Genomic DNA, 16,485 nt, shown 5'->3' with positions numbered 1-16,485 from the left:
ATATATAAAAGCTGCTCTATGAGCCAGTGGTACATAGCTATCCAGTTAACATAATATGGAAAATGATGAGCATTTTAAGCATTCACAATACAGTTTTTCAGTATCCATTCATTAATTTATGTACAGAATATTGTGGGCTCATAATAAAGCTACAAATAATGCTAACAAAAATAATTCCACCAGTACCCAAAATGCAGAGGGAGTACAGAAAATAAGGACGTTGATTGAGCATGTAAACCAATTTTTCTGGATCTGGCCCTGAAATAGGGTGCTCTGACAGGATAAGTAGAACTGAAATGGTTATACCAGAGTAACAGGTAGGAGACCTAGTTCTCAACCTTAGCTTTGCCAATAACTGACGCTGTAAGCCTGGGAGTTACTTAAATCAGTAACACCATTTTTCCATCTTGAAGACTGATTTCTGAGGCCCCTTAGGGTGGTGGAATACCTTGGAAGTTAAGTTCAGTATATTTTTACAGTAACAGAATTCTTCAGTACATCCAGAATTATCAGCCATAGAAGAACTCATATCTATTAACCATTTTTAAAATAGACTGATGACAAAATCACAGTGTCAACTGATTCATGTACAGTGAGAAACACAACTGCCAAAAGGACAAATACTCACACTGGATCCCCTTTTAGGAACATCTATATGAGAAATCAAACTTGGAAGTAAGAAAGAAGAGTGAATAGAGTTAATGAGGTGATTCTAGGACTATGGCATTAAGCACAATAGCTTTGCGTGCTCACTGCCTTTCAATAGAGGCAGTGTGGTGGACAGGAAATGGTGTGGCCAGGCAGAGGACTGAAGCCCAGTTCTGCCATTGGTAGCTGTGTGATCTCTGGCAAGTTTTTTAGTCTCTCTCTCTTTTAAATTTGAGGCACATAGGACCTCAGTTTTCCCAACCAGGGATCGAACTCGTGCCCACTGCATTGGAAAGTGAAGTTTTAACCACTGGACCACCAGGGAAGTCCTAAGTTACTTCATCTCTTCAGCCTTAGTTTCATTATGGAGGTAACTATTTTGTAGGGTTGTTCAGAGGATTAATGACAAGGCAGGTAAACTACCTCATACATAATGCATGTTCTGTAAGTGGCATCTCTGCCAACTCGAACTGCCAAGCAGGCTAATACTCCTATAAGGACAAGGGCAGGGATGAGGACAGGTTAATGCTTTCTGCTCTGGGCTCATGCTTTTCTAGAACGATACAGACACCCTTCCTGGTAGTAATAGTTTCTTTCTTTGGAGATGACTCTCCAAAAAATTAATTAATACCTTTTTCTTGCACATACACTGAAGGCCCACCTTTCTAAGTATCTACTCTTTGGTTATCTTTATGTATTTGTTGCTTTTCTTAGTTTGTTTTGGAAGCATTTAATGTGGCTAATGGCTACTCTCTTAAACTGTTCTATTTTTACTAGCTTAATTCTCACAGGAAAACCTTATGTTCAAATTATGGAAAAACCAGACTGTATCCTTTGTCTAAGGAGAAATGAAAATTTCCCTTTCTTAACCAAAGAGATGCCTTGGGAGGTGATAAGAATAAGTTTATGGATAATTGTTTTGTTAGCTTCTAACGGAACTACTCATAATCTTTACTTTGGTTATGTTTTTTGTTTGTTTTAGAAAATTCCAAGTTCACGGGCAGTTGTAAGAAAGAAAAGAGTGATCCTGTATATCCTTCACTCTATATCCCCGTCCTGTATAACCACAGAACAATATCAACACCAAGATACTGACACTGATACAATGCTTTCACTTTATTCAGATTACATGAGCTTTACATGCTCTCCTTTCTGTGTATGTGTATTTTGTTGTTCAGTCGCTCAGTCGTGACTGACTCTTTGTGACCTCATGGACTGCAGCATGACAGGCTTCCCTGTCCTTCACCATCTCCCGGAGTTTGCTCAAACTCATGTCCATTGAGTCGGTGATGCCATCCAACCATCTCTTCTTTTGTCATCCCCTTCTCCTCCTGCCTTCATTCCTTCCCAGCATCAGGGTCTTTTCCAATGAGTTGGCTCTTCACATCAGGTGGCCAAAGTATTGGAGCTTCAGCTACAGCATCAGTCCTTCCAATGAATATTTAGGGTTTATTTCTTTTAGGATTGACTGGTTTGATCTCATTTCTGTCCAAGGGATGCTCAAGAGTCTTCTCCAGCACCACAGTCCAAAAGCATCAGTTCTTTAGCACTCAGCCTTCTTTATGGCCCAGCTCTCACATCCATACATGACTACTGGAAAAACCATAGCTTTGACTAGACGGACCTTTGTCAGCAAAGTGATGTCTCTGCTTTTTAATACACTGCCAAGGTTTGTCACAGCTTTTCTTCCAAGGAGCATACGTCTTTTAATTTCTTGGCTGTAGTCACCATCTGCAGTGATTTTGGAGACCCCCAAAAATAAAGTCTCTCACTGTTTTCACTTTTTCCCAATCTATTTGCCATGAAGTGATAGGACCATATGCCTTGATCTTAGTTTTTTGAATATTGAGTGTTAAGCCAGCTTTTTCATTATGTGTATTTAATTTACGCAATTTTACATGTGTAGGTTCATATACCACTACAGTCAAGGCACAGGACAGACAGTTCCCGTCACCTCAAAGATACCTAGGGCCACCCTTCTATAACCACACCCACTTCTCTCCCTCTCATCCTCCTTAATGATCTCTGGCACTCATTATTCTGTTCTCCAATTCTCGAATTTTATAATTTCAAGAACATTATACAAATGGGATCATGTAGTATGGAACCTTTAGGATTGACTTTTTTAAAACTCAGCATAATTCCCTGGAGACCATCTAAGATTTGTATTGATCAATAGTTTGGTACCTTTAATATTGGGTAGTATTCCATGGTATGGATGAACCAAGTGTGTTTATTCACCCCTTACGAGATATCTGGCTTATTTCAAGTTTTTGGCCATTGCAAATCAAGAAGCTATGAACATTAGTTTATAGGTGTTTGTGCAAACATAATTTTTTATTTCTCTGGAATAAACACCCATAATTGCAATTGCTGGGTCATTTGATAATACATGTCTAGTCTTTTTTTTTTTTTTAACTCAGTCTCCATAGAGACTGTCAAAAATTGCCATTGCAGACTATATTTCAAGTCATCATGGTGGGGTATTGGGAAAAGTTTTCAATTAGCAATAATCACAGCTTGGATAAACCTCATTGCCTACAAAACTGCCACTGTGCAAAGCTAAGCGTTTAGTTCTTTCTTAAAAATAAGATATTTATGTTAATTTTATTTTTGGTTGTGCTGGGTTTTCTGTTTCTATGCTCAGGCTTTTCTCTAGTTATAGCGAATGAGGGCTACTCTCTAGTTGTGGTGCGGTGGCTTGTCTTGTTTCAGAGAACAGGATCTAGGCACATGAGCTTCAGTAGTTGCAGAACACAGGCTCCAGAGCACGCGCTCTGTAGCTGCGGTGCACGGGCTTAGTTGCTCTGCGGCATATGGGATCTTCCCAGACCAGGGATAGAACCTGTGTCCCCGGCATTGGCAGGCAGACTTTTATTCACTGTATTACCAAGGAAGTGCTACATGTTTAGTTTTTAAGGACTTCGTCAAACTGTTTCCAGAGCAGCTGTTCCATTTTATATTCTTACCAACAATGTATGATTGATCCAGGGTCTTCATATCATTATCAGTACTGGTGATATCACTATCTGGTGTTACCATTAAATAATTGGTGTTAGCCAGTGCGGTCACTATTTTTTATGTTAGCCATTCTGATAGTTATATATTTGATATCTCACTGTAGTTTTAATTTGCATTTCCCTGGTGCTAGTGATGTTGAATATCTTTTCCTGTGCTTGTTTGCCATCTGTATGCCCTCTTCAGTGAAATGTCTTTTCTTTTTACCCATTTTCAATTTGAATTTCTCTTTTTAACAGTTGAGAATAAAAAAAAAACAGTTTGAGAGTTCTTCATATATTCTGGATACTAATCTTTTTTGGGAGGATACCTGGTTTGGAAATCTTCAAGCCTGTAGCATCTCCGTTCTCTTAAACAAAGTCTTTTATTAAAGAATTATTTTAAGTTTTTTTATGTATATATGGTGAAATATACATAACACTATTTTTTTTTTACCATTTTAATCATTATAAGTGAATGATTCAATGGCAAAGTACCCTAATATCATTATGTAACCATCACCACTATTCATCTCCAGAACTTTTTAAGTACCTTCATATTGTTATGTAGCTCTCACCACTCTTCATCACCACAATTTTTTCATCTTCCAAAACTGGAACTATATACCTATTAAACAATAACCCTCTTTTCTCCTGCCCCAGCCCCTGGTACCCACCATTGTACTTTCTATTTCTATGATTTTTACTAGTCTAGCTACCTCATGTGAGTGGAATCATACAATATTCGTCCTTTTGTGTCTGGCTTATTTCATTTAATATAAAGTCCTTAACGTTCATCCCTGATGTGGTGTGTATCAGAGCTTCATTTTTTTTTTAAGGCTGAATAACACACCATTGGATGTATATATATACACCATATTTTGTTTACCCATTCATCTATCAATGGACATGTGGGTTGTTTCCAGTTTTTGGGTACTTTGAATAATGCTGCTATAAAATATATATTACATATAAACAAAATCATGTCCCTGTTTTCAATTCTTTAGGGTATATACCTAGGAATGAAATTGGTCACATGATAATTCTACGTTTAATTTTTTGAGGACCACTCGTGACAGCCACACCATTTTACATCCACACCAGTGATAAACAAGAGTTCCAACTTCTCCATATCCTCACCAACCCTGGCTATTTTTTGGTTTCTTGATGGTAGCCATCCTAATGGGTGTGAAGTGGTATCTAATTGTGGGTTTGATTTGCATTGCCCTATGATTAGTGATGTTGAGCATCTTTTCATTTGCTTACTGGCCATTTATATCTCTTCTTTGGAGAAATGTCTATTCATGTCTTCTGCACGTTTATAATTTTTTTTTTAATTGTTGAATTGTAGGCTGCTGCTGCTAAGTCACTTCAGTTATGTCCGACCCTGTGTGACCCCATAGATGGCAGCCCAACAGGCTTCTCCATCCCTGGAGTTCTTTATATATTCTAAATATTAATCCTTATCAGATATATGACTTACAAAATTTCCTCCCATCATATGAGTTGCCTTTTCACTTTACTGATAGTGACCTTTGATGCACAGAAGTTCTAAATTTTCATAAAGTCCAGTTTATCTATTTTGTTGTTTTTGTTGCCTGTAGTTTTGGTGTTCCATCCAAGAATCCACTGTCAAATCCAGTGTCATGAGACCTTCTCCTTATGCTTTATTCTAAATGTTTTATAGTTTTATCTCTGCCTATTTCAGAGATATCTTGATTCAATTTCTGTATATGGTGCAAGGTAACCATCTTTTTTTGCATGTAAATATCCAGGACCATGTATTTAAAAGAAAGTCTTTTTCAATTTTGATAAATTCTAACTTACCAAGTTTTCCTTGTGTGGATCATCATTCTGATGTCAAGCTTAAGAACTCTCTGTTTAGCGCTTAATAGTGAAGATCTCCTCCTGTAGTTTTTTCTAAAAGATGTACAGTTTTAGGTTGAAATCTGTGATCTGGTTTTGTCTTTTAAACTATAGATCTTTACCGTCTTATTCAATTGAATTAGACCCCCAAAATCACTTTGACAGGAGTCAGGAAATAGGTGATGAGCTAAATCAGTCTTCTGACCTAGTAATATGTTGTAAAGAAGATTCTTACAATGAAGAACATCTACTTCAGCCATAAGAAACCCTACCATGACTAGGTTCTTTGGCAGCTGACGAGTATCAGCTTAAGGACAACAGTGAGGTGTGTGTGTGTAGACAGCAGAAGCTGCCTTCCTTCCTTCACCTCCCTAGCCACATTTGAGTTACCCTGGAGCCCAGATCAAAGTAAAAAGCTCTTTTAGGACCAGCTTTGGTTTTGTGATGTCTCAGATGGTGAAGAATCTGCCTGCAATGCTGGAGATTTGGGTTCAGTTGCTGGGTGGGGAAGATCCCCTGGAGAAGGAAATGGCTACCCACTCTAGTATCCTTGCCTGGAGAATTCCACGGACAGAGGAACCTGGCTACTACAGTTCACGGGATCACAAAGAGTAGAATGGAACTGAGCAACTAACACTTTCTGGTTTTGTTAATCTGCCAATGCCCCATCTCACATATCTTGATCCTTTTACTTCTTTCTCTTTCCCTAGTAAGAGAACAACAGTGGTAACTGAATAACTATGTAGTTGTTCAGTCACTAAGTCCTGTCTGACTCTTTGTGACCCCATGGACTGTAGCACACCAGGCTCCTCTGTCCTCCACCATCTCCTGCAGTTTGCTCAAACGCATGTCCGTTGAGTTGGTGATTCTATCTAACCATCTCACCCTCTGCCGGCCCCTTCAATCTTTCTCAGCATCAGGATCTTTTCCAGTGAGTTGGCTCTTCACATCAGGTGGCCAAAGTATTGGAGTTTCAGCCTCAGCCTCAGTCCTTCCAATAAATATTCAGGATTCATTTCCTTTAGGATTGCTGGGTTTGATATCCTTGCAGTCCAAGGAACCCTCAAGAATCGTCTCCAGCATCACAATTTGAAAGCATCAATCCTTCCTTGGTGCTCAGTGTTTCTTTATGGTCCAGTCCTCACATCCTTGACTATATGGACCTTTGTCAGCAAAGTGACGCCTCTGCTTTTTAATTCACTGTCTAGGTTTGTCACAGCTTTCCTTATAAGGAGCAAGCGTCTTTAAATTTCATGGCTGCGGTCACAGTCTGCAGTGATTTTGGAGCCCAAGAAAAGAAAATCTGTCACTTTTCCCACTTTTTCCCCTTCTATTTGCCGTGAAGTGATGGGACCAGATGCCATGATCTTAGTTTTTTTAATGTTGAGTTTCAAGCCAGCCTTTTCTCTTGCCTCTTTCACCCAGATCAAGAGGTTCTTTAGTTCCTCTTCACTTTCTGCCATTAGAGTGGTATTACCTGCATATCTAAGATTGTTGATATTTCTCCCAGTAATTTTGATTCCAGTTTGTGACTCATCCAGCCCAGGATTTCACATGATGTACTCTGCATAGAAGTTAAATAAGCAGGGTGACAACATACAGCCTTGTCGTACTCCTTTCCCAATTTTGAACCAGTCAGTTGTTCCATGTCCAGTTCTGATTGTTGCTTCATAGTCCATGGGGTGCAAAGAGTCAGACACGACTGAGTGATTAAGCACAAGATACCCACAAACAAGTTTCTCAGGAGGCAGGTAAGGTGGTCTGGTATTCCCATTTCTTTTAAGAATTTTCCGCAGTTTGTTGTAACCCACACAGTCAAAGGCTTTAGCATAGTCAGTGAAGCAGAAATAGCCATTTTTATGGAACACCCTTGCTTTCTCCATGAGCCAATGAATGTTGGCAATTTGATCTCTGGTTCCTCTGCCTCTTTGAAACCAGCTTGCACATCTGGAAGTTCTCAGTTCACATACTGTGAAGCCTAGCTTGAAGGACTTTGAGCATAACCTTACTAACATGTGAAATTAGCACAACTGTTTGGTAGTTTGAACACGCTTTGGCATTGCCCTTTTTTCGGATTGGAATGAAACTGACTTTTTCCAGTCTTGTGGCCACTGCTGAGTTTTCCAAATTTGCTGACATATTGAGTGCAGCACTTCAACAGGATCATCTTTTAGGATTTGAAATAGCTCAGCTGGAATTCCGTCACCTCCACTAGCTTTGTTTGTAGTAATGCTTCCTAAGGCCCACTTGCCCTCACACTCTCGGATGTCTAGCTCTAGGTGAGTGACCACACCACTGTGGTCATCCAGGTCATTAAGACCTTTTTTGTTTAGTTCTTCTGTGTATTCTTGCCACTTTTCAATCTCTTCTGCTTCTGTTAGGTCCTTACTGTTTCTGTCCTTTGTTATGCCCATTCTTGTAAGAAATGTTCTCTTGATAACTCCAATTTTCTTGAAGAGATATCTAGTCTCTCCCATTCTATATTTTCCCTCTATTTCTTTTCATTGTTCATTTAAGAAGGCCTTCTTACCTCTCCTTGCTATTCTTTGGGAACTCTGCATTCAGATGGATGTATCTTTCCTTTTCTCCTTTGCCTTTCGCTTCCCTTCTTTCCTCAGCTATTTGTAAAGCCTCCTCAGACAACGATTTTGCCTTCTTGCATTTCTTTTTCTTTGGGATGGTTTTGGTCACTGTCTCCTGTACAGTGTTACAAACCTCCTGTCGTAACAGGAGGTAGCTGTTATACCTATAGTGCCTGTCAGTAGTCCTTCAGGCACTCTATCTGTGAGATCTAATCCCTTGAATCTATTTGTCACCTCCACTCTATAATCATAAAGGACTGTGTTATATACACCCAAAGAATGAGACTCTGTTATATATACTTTTCTTGTCCAAAATAACCTATCTGTCTTTCCTTAGCCCGTACCTAGCTGATAATGTGACCAAAAGAACCTGCAATAGAAAAAACACTGATATGCTCTGTTCTTTCTGTGCTGGAATAGGGTTCCTGGAGGTGCCCAGAGATGAAGATTTGATTTCTTTAAAAATATATTTCTTTATTTATTTGGCTGCACCAGGTCTTAGTTGTGGCACATGGGATCTTTAGCTGTGGCATGTGGGATCTAGTTCCCTGACCAGGGATGGAACCAGGGCCCCCTGCACTGGGAGCGCAGAGTCTTAGCCATTGGACCACCAGGGAAGTTCCTGGTTTCGTTTTATAAGCTGTTCTGACTTGATAAGTTCAGATATTGAGTGCAAGTACCTCTAAAAGAAAAAAAAAATGAATTCAGTTCAGTTCATTTCAGTCGCTCAGTCGTGTCTGACTCTTTGTGACTCCATGGACTGCAGCACGCCAGGTCTCCCTGTCCATCACCAACTCCTGGAGTTTACTCAAACGCATGTCCATTGAGTCGGTGATGCCATCCAACCATCTCATCCTCTGTCATCCCCTTCTCCTCCTGCTTTCAGTCTTTCCCAGCATCAGGGTCTTTTCAAATGAGTCAGTTCTTCGCATCAGGTGGCCAAAGTATTTGGAGTTTCAGCTTCAACACCAATCCTTCCAATGAACACCCAGGACTGATCTCCTTTAGGATGGACTGGTTGGATCTCCTTGCTGTCCAAGGGACTCTCAAGAGTCTTCTCCAACACCACAGTTCAAAAGCATCAATTCTTTGGTCTATTCAGTTAACTCTCTTCACTCCCTCAGTGTTACCTGAGAGGTGGTTCTCTTTATCTCATCCTTCCTGACACCATTAAAATAAACTGGCCCAATGCTTCCAGTCACACTAGCAAGTGTCACACAAAGTTTACTTATATTTCCTAGGGAGGACAAGTTCCACTCTTTCCCTGAGTTGTATCAATGTGGTACCTACCAGCTAGGAGGCCACATTTTTCTTTGCCTTCTTAAAGATAAGAGGGGAAGAAGGAAGGACTATGCCATATTCCTAAGATAGCTTTCTCCTTGCATTCTTAATTATGCTTCTATTTAATGTAATATTTACTCCATCAATATTAATCTTCCGATAATATCTCACAGGAAAAAACAGGATAATTGCTCCTGTATCCAAAATAGTAAACTATATCTGGAACAATCTCACCCAATACATTTCTGAAAAAAGGGAGAAAAGAGCCAGAATTGCACAAACCTTCTCAAAAGGGTTCTGGCATTTAGACTCGGGTGGGAAGATTCTCCTCCAAATGGTGTCATTTATCCAAATGATTTGCAAAGCTGTTATCCAGACGGTCAAATCCTCGTGGCGTGCCAGTAATGCTAATCCTCTGGACATTTCTATTGGGTGTTTGTTTCTTTCAGTAAATAGCAATCCCTCAAGTCTGAGGCTTCCCCGGTGGCTCAGGCAGTAAAGAATCTGCCTGCAATGTGGGAGACCTGGGTTTGATCCCTGGGTTGGGAAGATCCCAGGAGAAGAGGATGGCTACCCACTCCAGTATTCTTGCCTGGTGAATTCCATGGACAAAGGAGCCTGGTGGGCTGCAGCCAGAGGGGTTGCAAAGATTCAGACACGACTCAGCAACTAGCAGTCTTCACTGTCTTTCATGGAGTCTCTGGTAGGGACCATCAAACACTTGGAGTCAGAGGCTGAACACTTCAATCTGCTCCCTGATTCCCTGAAGCTCTCCTTCTTCCTCAGAGGAAAAAATGAACTCTGTCAAAGGTCTGCAGTGGCTCTGCCATTGCCACTTTTATTCCCCTGTAAATCTTCTAGCTCTTTAAAAAATCTTTTGGCTGTGCCATGGCATGCAGGATACAGGATCTTAGTCCCCTGCGTATGTGCTCAGTCATGTCCAACTCTGCGTCCCAGTGGACTGTAGCCCGCCAGGCTCCTCTGTCCGTGGGATTTTTCCAGGCAAGAATACTGGAGTGGGTTGCCATTTCCTCCTCCAGGGGATCTTCCCCACCCACGGATTGAATCCATGTCTCCTGAGTTTCCTGAATTGGCAGGCAGATTCTTTACTGCGGAGCCACCTGGGAGGCCCTCTTAATTCCCTGGAAGTGAAGTGAAAGTGAAAGTGAAGTCACTCAGTTGTGTCCAACTCTTCGCGACCCTGTGGATTGTAGCCTATCGGGCTCCTCCGTCCATGGGATTCTCCAGGCAAGAATACTGGAGTGGGTTACCATTTCCTTCTCCAGGGGATCTTCCCGACCCAGGGATCGAGCCCGGGTCTGATCAGGAATCAAACCCTTCCCCCCTGCATTGGCAGCGCAGAGTCTTAATCACTGGACCTCCGTGGAAGTCCTAAGTCTTCCAGCTTTAATGCTCAAGAGAACATCTGGCCATTTGAAAATTTACAGTCTCATGGAAGCAAACAAAGTGTTACCTTAAGCCCAAATTAGCTTGGCACCCAAGCCTCCAACTACGTGAACATGATCTGAAGAGGGGGTCTTGAAAATGGTCATATATTCATATTTTTCATCATCAAATTCCAAACAGATGGCTCATACAGTATTATCTAATGAAGTTTCTCAAGTCAAAGAAGATAGTGTACTGTTACTATGATAACCCTTGAATTCAAGCCTTCTGCTCTTACAAGTGGTGGTAAAACTCCTCCAAGCCAGAATGGGAAAAGTAAAGCCCACTGGATCATCTTCATTTATGGATTTTATAATTTTACTTAATGAGAAACTACTTATGACAGTAAAATGTCTCAAAAGTTAAGATAATATCTTCTGGAGCTGGAAACAATTTTCTTGTTATGAATTAGAAGGATTTTATAAAATGGAGATTAGTGGAGAGATGCTGTTATATAATTCATGGATTCAGGAGCCAGATTACCAGGGCTTAGAATCCCAGCTCTGCCACTTATTACAGTGGTTGTGTGACTTCAGTTGTTCAGTCCCCTGTGTCCCAGTTTCTTCATCAGTAAAGTGGGTACAATAATGGTACCCACTTCATCAGGTTTTTATGAGGATTGAAAATATGTCTAAAGCTCTGATAGCAGTGTCTAGCATTTGATGTCTTTTCAATGTCTTAACTACAAGCTACTGCAAGTGATGTTTGGGATCTTCAGTTATCTTTTTTTTTTTTTTTTAATTTTGTAATTTATTGGGAAGTAAGCTCTCTGCCAAAGCAATTTTTCATTCTACTCTTAGGGCCAGCTGGCATGAAGCAAGAAAGATTAACAAGTCACCACTAATGACCAGGATTGTCACAGTGTCTATGAACCAAGTGCATCCTTGATTTTTTTTTTAACCTTCAGGGAATCTTGAGTTATTTTTCACATGTGTCACAGACAAATGTGGGGGGTTTGTGTTATTTTGTAATTCATTTACAATTTTAAATTGTAATGACAAGGACTATTTGTTTTGTTTTGTCCTTAAAATGTTTACAGAGTCTCAGATATAAGCCAGCATAGAGAGACATCTGCAAAACAACAAACTCAATATGCTGGTGGTTAAAATTCTGCTTTCAGTATTCTAAATCTGGGAAAGCATGATAGCTTGAGTGACCTGGTGTCACCCTAAAAATACATGACTTCCTCTAATCATAGAGATATAAACAATACTATTCAGGCTATGAGGTCAATTTCCAAAATAATTTCCCTGAGCACTGGAAAGAAACAATGTATTAGTTAAAAAGGGAAATCTGTGAAATATTACCATCTCTAAAAGAATAGGATAATTTCGACATAGAACCAATGGTGATTGTTTTTTTCCCCAATGTACTCTTGATTTCTAAAATCAATCACGTTGGGACTACCCTGGTGGTCCAGTGGGTAAGATTCCAAGATCCCAATGTGGGGGGCCCGGGTTTGTCACCTGGTTGGGGGACTAGATCTTGCAAGCTGTGACTACGACTCTGCATGCCACAGTGAAGATCCCACAAGCTGCAATGAAGACCCAGTGCAGCCTAAATAAATATTAACAAAGAAATATTTTAAAATATAGTCAATCACTTTCATTCAATTGACAGATGACTTATAGGAATCCTTTCATGTCTGTGGCCCAAATGATTCTTTTTCTCAGAAATAGATGGAACATACTGACCTCACATCATTCACAGAATAATCCCAGAAGGAAGTCTCTTCCAGTATTTCAGTTCAACAATATCCTCTTAGATTTTCTATGCCAAGATCCTCCTTAGAGTCCATTTATATCTTCAATAATATTAAAAATATTCCCCATGTGTGACAGATACAATTGCTAACCCAACAGTCATTTCTCTGCTTTGTTGTAGCTAACAGAATCTAGTTCTACTCAGGACAGCAATATGTTCAACCCAAGGGTATAAGTCATGACCAGTCTAAGCCCATCATAGATATCTCATTTTCCTTAGACAAATATATTTCTAGATTCCCTTGCACCTAGCCAATGAGATGCAAATGGGAAGGATTTGCATCCCTGATAATGGAAAGTCTCTTCCCTGCCCACTCTCCTCCTTTCCCACTTGGGATGCTGTTGTGATACCTAGTGCTATGGCATCCATCATGTAACCATGAGACCACAGATACAAAGAGCCACAGCCAACATACTGAGGATGGCAGAGTAGCAGATGGAAGGAACTGATTCCTTGATAGTACCATTGAGACACTGCACTAAATTCTAGCCATTTCCAGCTTCCAAATTTTTTGTAATGTGAACCAATGAAGTCTCTATTGTTTTATTCCCATAGGTTGGTATTGCATCAAAATCTACCCTCCCTTCTTTCATTATAGCTAGGCAAGTAGCCAAGACATGGAAACAACCTATATGTCCATTGACAGACAAATAGATAAAGATGTGGTACACAGATATCATGGAATATTACTCAGTCATAAAAAGAATGAACTAAGGCCATTTGTAGCCATACAGATGGACCCAGAGATTACCATACTAAGTGAAGTAAGCCAGACAAAGACAAATATCATAGGATATCACTTATATGTGGAATCTAAAAAAAGAGATGCAAGTGAACTTATTTACAAAACATAAAGAGACTCACAGATATAGAAAACAAACTTACGGTCATCAAAGGTGGATGGGGGAGGGATGAATTAGGAGACTGCGGTTAACACATACATGCTACTATATGTAAAATAGATAAATTACAAGGTCCTACTGTATAGCACAAGAAATTATATTCAATATTTTGTAATAACTGAATCACTTTCAGGTGCTGTACATCTGAAATTGACATGGTAAATCAACTATACTTCAATAGAAAGAAGATAATTAGATAAAACTGTTTAGAAAAAAAGAACAGACAGACACAAGAAAAATGTCTTCCAAAATTTGGTCTGTGCCAAGAAAGTCCCTTGATTCTTTAAAAGAGAAAAAGAAAACAAAACAATCATCTGCTATGTCTGACTTGGAAGGCAGGCCACATTCCTATGGAGCCCAGGAGAAATGATTGAAAAGTGCCTATATTTAGCATGAATTGGTTGTTCTTTGTTGTTTTTATCAAGGTCTTATAAGAAAGAGACAGGACCAGTGCAGAGTAGACTGATTTGCAATAGAGATGCGAAAGAAGAGGAGTAGAAATCTGGGGCCTTGACACATATTGTTGAAGCCTGGCTTGGGAAATTTTGAGCATTATTTACTAGCGTGTGAGATGAGTGCAATTGTGCAGTAGTTTGAGCATTCTTTGGGATTGCTTTTCTTTGGGATTAGAATGAAAACTGACCTTTCCCAGTCCTGTGGCCACTGCTGAGTTTTCCAAATTTGCTGGCATCTTGAGTGCAGCATCATCTTTTAGGATTTGAAATAGCTCAACTGGAATTCCATCACCTGCAATAGCTTTGTTCATAGTGATGCTTCCTAAGGCCCACTTGACTTCACATTCCAGGATGTCTGGCTCTAGGTGAGTGATCACACCATTGTGATTATCTGGGTCATGAAGATCTTTTTTGTACAGTTCTTTTGTGTATTCTTGCCACCTCTTCTCAATATCTTCTGCTTCTGTTAGGTCCATACCATTTCTGTCCTTTATTGTGCCCATCTTTGCATGAAATGTTTCCTTGGTATCTCTAATTTTCTTGAAGAGATCTCTAGTCTTTCCCATTCTATTGTTTTCCTCTATTTCTTTGCACTGATCACTGAGGAAGGCTTTCTTATCTCTCCTTGCTATTCTTTGGAACTCTGCATTCAGATGGGTATATCATTCCTTTTCTCCTTTGCCTTTCACTTCCCTTCTTTTCACAGCTATTTGTAAGCCCCCCTCAGACAGCCATTTTGCTTTTTTGCATTTCTTTTTCTCGGGGATGGTCTTGATCCCTGTCTCCTGTACAGTGTCACGAACCTCCATCCATAGTTCATCAGGCACTCTGTCTATCAGATCTAGTCCCTTAAATCTATTTCTCACTTCTACTGTATAGTCATAAGGGATTTGATTTAGGTCATACCTGAATGGTCTAGTGGTTTTCCCTACTTTCTTCATTTTAAGTCTGAATTTGGTAATAAGGAATTCATGATCTGAGCCACAGTCAGCTCCCGGTCTTGTTTTTGCTGACTGTATAGAGTTTCTCCATCTTTGGCTGCAAAGAATATAATCAACCTGATTTCGGTGTTTGCTATGACCAGTGCATTCTCTTGGCAAAACTCTATTAGCCTTTGCCCTGCTTCATTCTGTATTCCAAGGTCAAATTTGCCTGTTCCTCCAGGTGTTTTCTGACTTCCTACTTTTGCATTGCAGTCCCCTATAAAGAAAAGGACATCTTTTTGGGGGTGTTCATTCTAGAAAGTCTTGTAGGTCTTCATAGAACTGTTCAACTTCAGCTTCTTCAGTGTTACTGGTTGGGGCATAGACTTGAATTACCATGATACTGAATGGTTTGCCTTGGAAACAGACAGAGATCATTCTGTCATTTTTGAGACTGCATCCAAGTACTGCATTTCAGATTCTTTTGTTGACTATGATGGCTACTTCATTTCTTCTAAGGGATTCTTGCCCACAGTAGTAGATATAATGGTCATCTGAGTTAAATTCACTCATTCCAGTCCATTTTAGTTCACTGACAGTGGCCACAGGACTGGAAAAGGTCAGTTTTCATTCCAACCCCAAAGAAAGGCAATGCCAAAGAATGCTCAAACTACCACACAGTTGTACTCATCTCACATGCTAGCAAAGTAATGCTCAAAATTCTCCAAGCCAGGCTTCAACAGTATGTGAACCATGAACTTCCAGATGTTCAAGCTGGTTTTAGAAAAGGCAGAGGAACAAGAGATCAAATTTCCAACATCCTCTGGATCATCAAAAAAGCAAGAGTTCCAGAAAAACATCTACTTCTGCTTTATTGACTATATCAAAGCCTTTGACTGTGTGGATCACAATAAACTGTGGAAAATTCTGAAAGAGATGGGAATACCAGACCTCCTGACCTTTCTCTTGAGAAACCTGCATGCAGGTCAGGAAGCAACAGTTAGAACTGGACATGGAACAACAGATTGGTTCCAAATAGGAAAAGGAGTACGTCAAGGTTTTATATTGTCAACCTGCTTTTTTAACTTATATGCAGAGTACATCATGAGAAACGCTGGTCTGGAAGAAGCACAAGCTGGAATCAAGATTGCTGGGAGAAATATCAATAACCTCAGATATGCAGATGACACCACCCTTATGGCAGAAAGTGAAGAAGAGCTAAAGAGCCTCTTGATGAAAGTGAAAGAGGAGAGTGAAAAGTTGGCTTAAAACTCAACATTCAGAAAAGATCATGGCATCCGGTCCCATCACTTCATGGCAAATAGATGGGGAAACAGTGGAAACAGTGTCAGACTTTATTTTTTGGGGCTCCAAAATCACTGCAGATGGTGACTGCAGCCATAAAATTAAAAAATACTTGCTCCTTGGAAGGAAAGTTATGACCAACCTAGATAGCATATTAAAAAGCAGAGACATTACTTTGCCAACAAAGGTTCGTCTGGTCAAGGCTATGGTTTTTCCAGTGGTCATGTGTGGATGTGAGAGTTGGACTATAAAGAAAGCTGAGCGCCAAAGAATTGATTCTTTTGAACTGTGGTGTTGGAGAAGACTCTTGAGAGTCC

At 40.0% G+C, this 16,485-nt stretch overlaps 1 protein-coding gene and 1 non-coding gene across 3 annotated transcripts in view; both read right to left on the bottom strand.

Moving 5' to 3' along the window:
* Positions 1-16,485, bottom strand: part of TMEM150C (transmembrane protein 150C) — a 107,578-nt gene that overhangs the window by 20,145 nt on the left and 70,948 nt on the right. The window lies entirely within an intron of this gene.
* LOC133058926 (U4 spliceosomal RNA) lies at positions 3,072-3,212 on the bottom strand. The gene has a single exon (XR_009693434.1). It is a non-coding gene; the product is annotated as a U4 spliceosomal RNA (small nuclear RNA).

Source organism: Dama dama, chromosome 6 (assembly GCF_033118175.1).
Source record: "Dama dama isolate Ldn47 chromosome 6, ASM3311817v1, whole genome shotgun sequence".
NCBI classification, from domain to species: Eukaryota; Metazoa; Chordata; class Mammalia; order Artiodactyla; family Cervidae; genus Dama; species Dama dama.
Note: the sequence above shows the minus strand (reverse complement) of the source record. Positions and strands in the feature narration are given on the sequence as shown.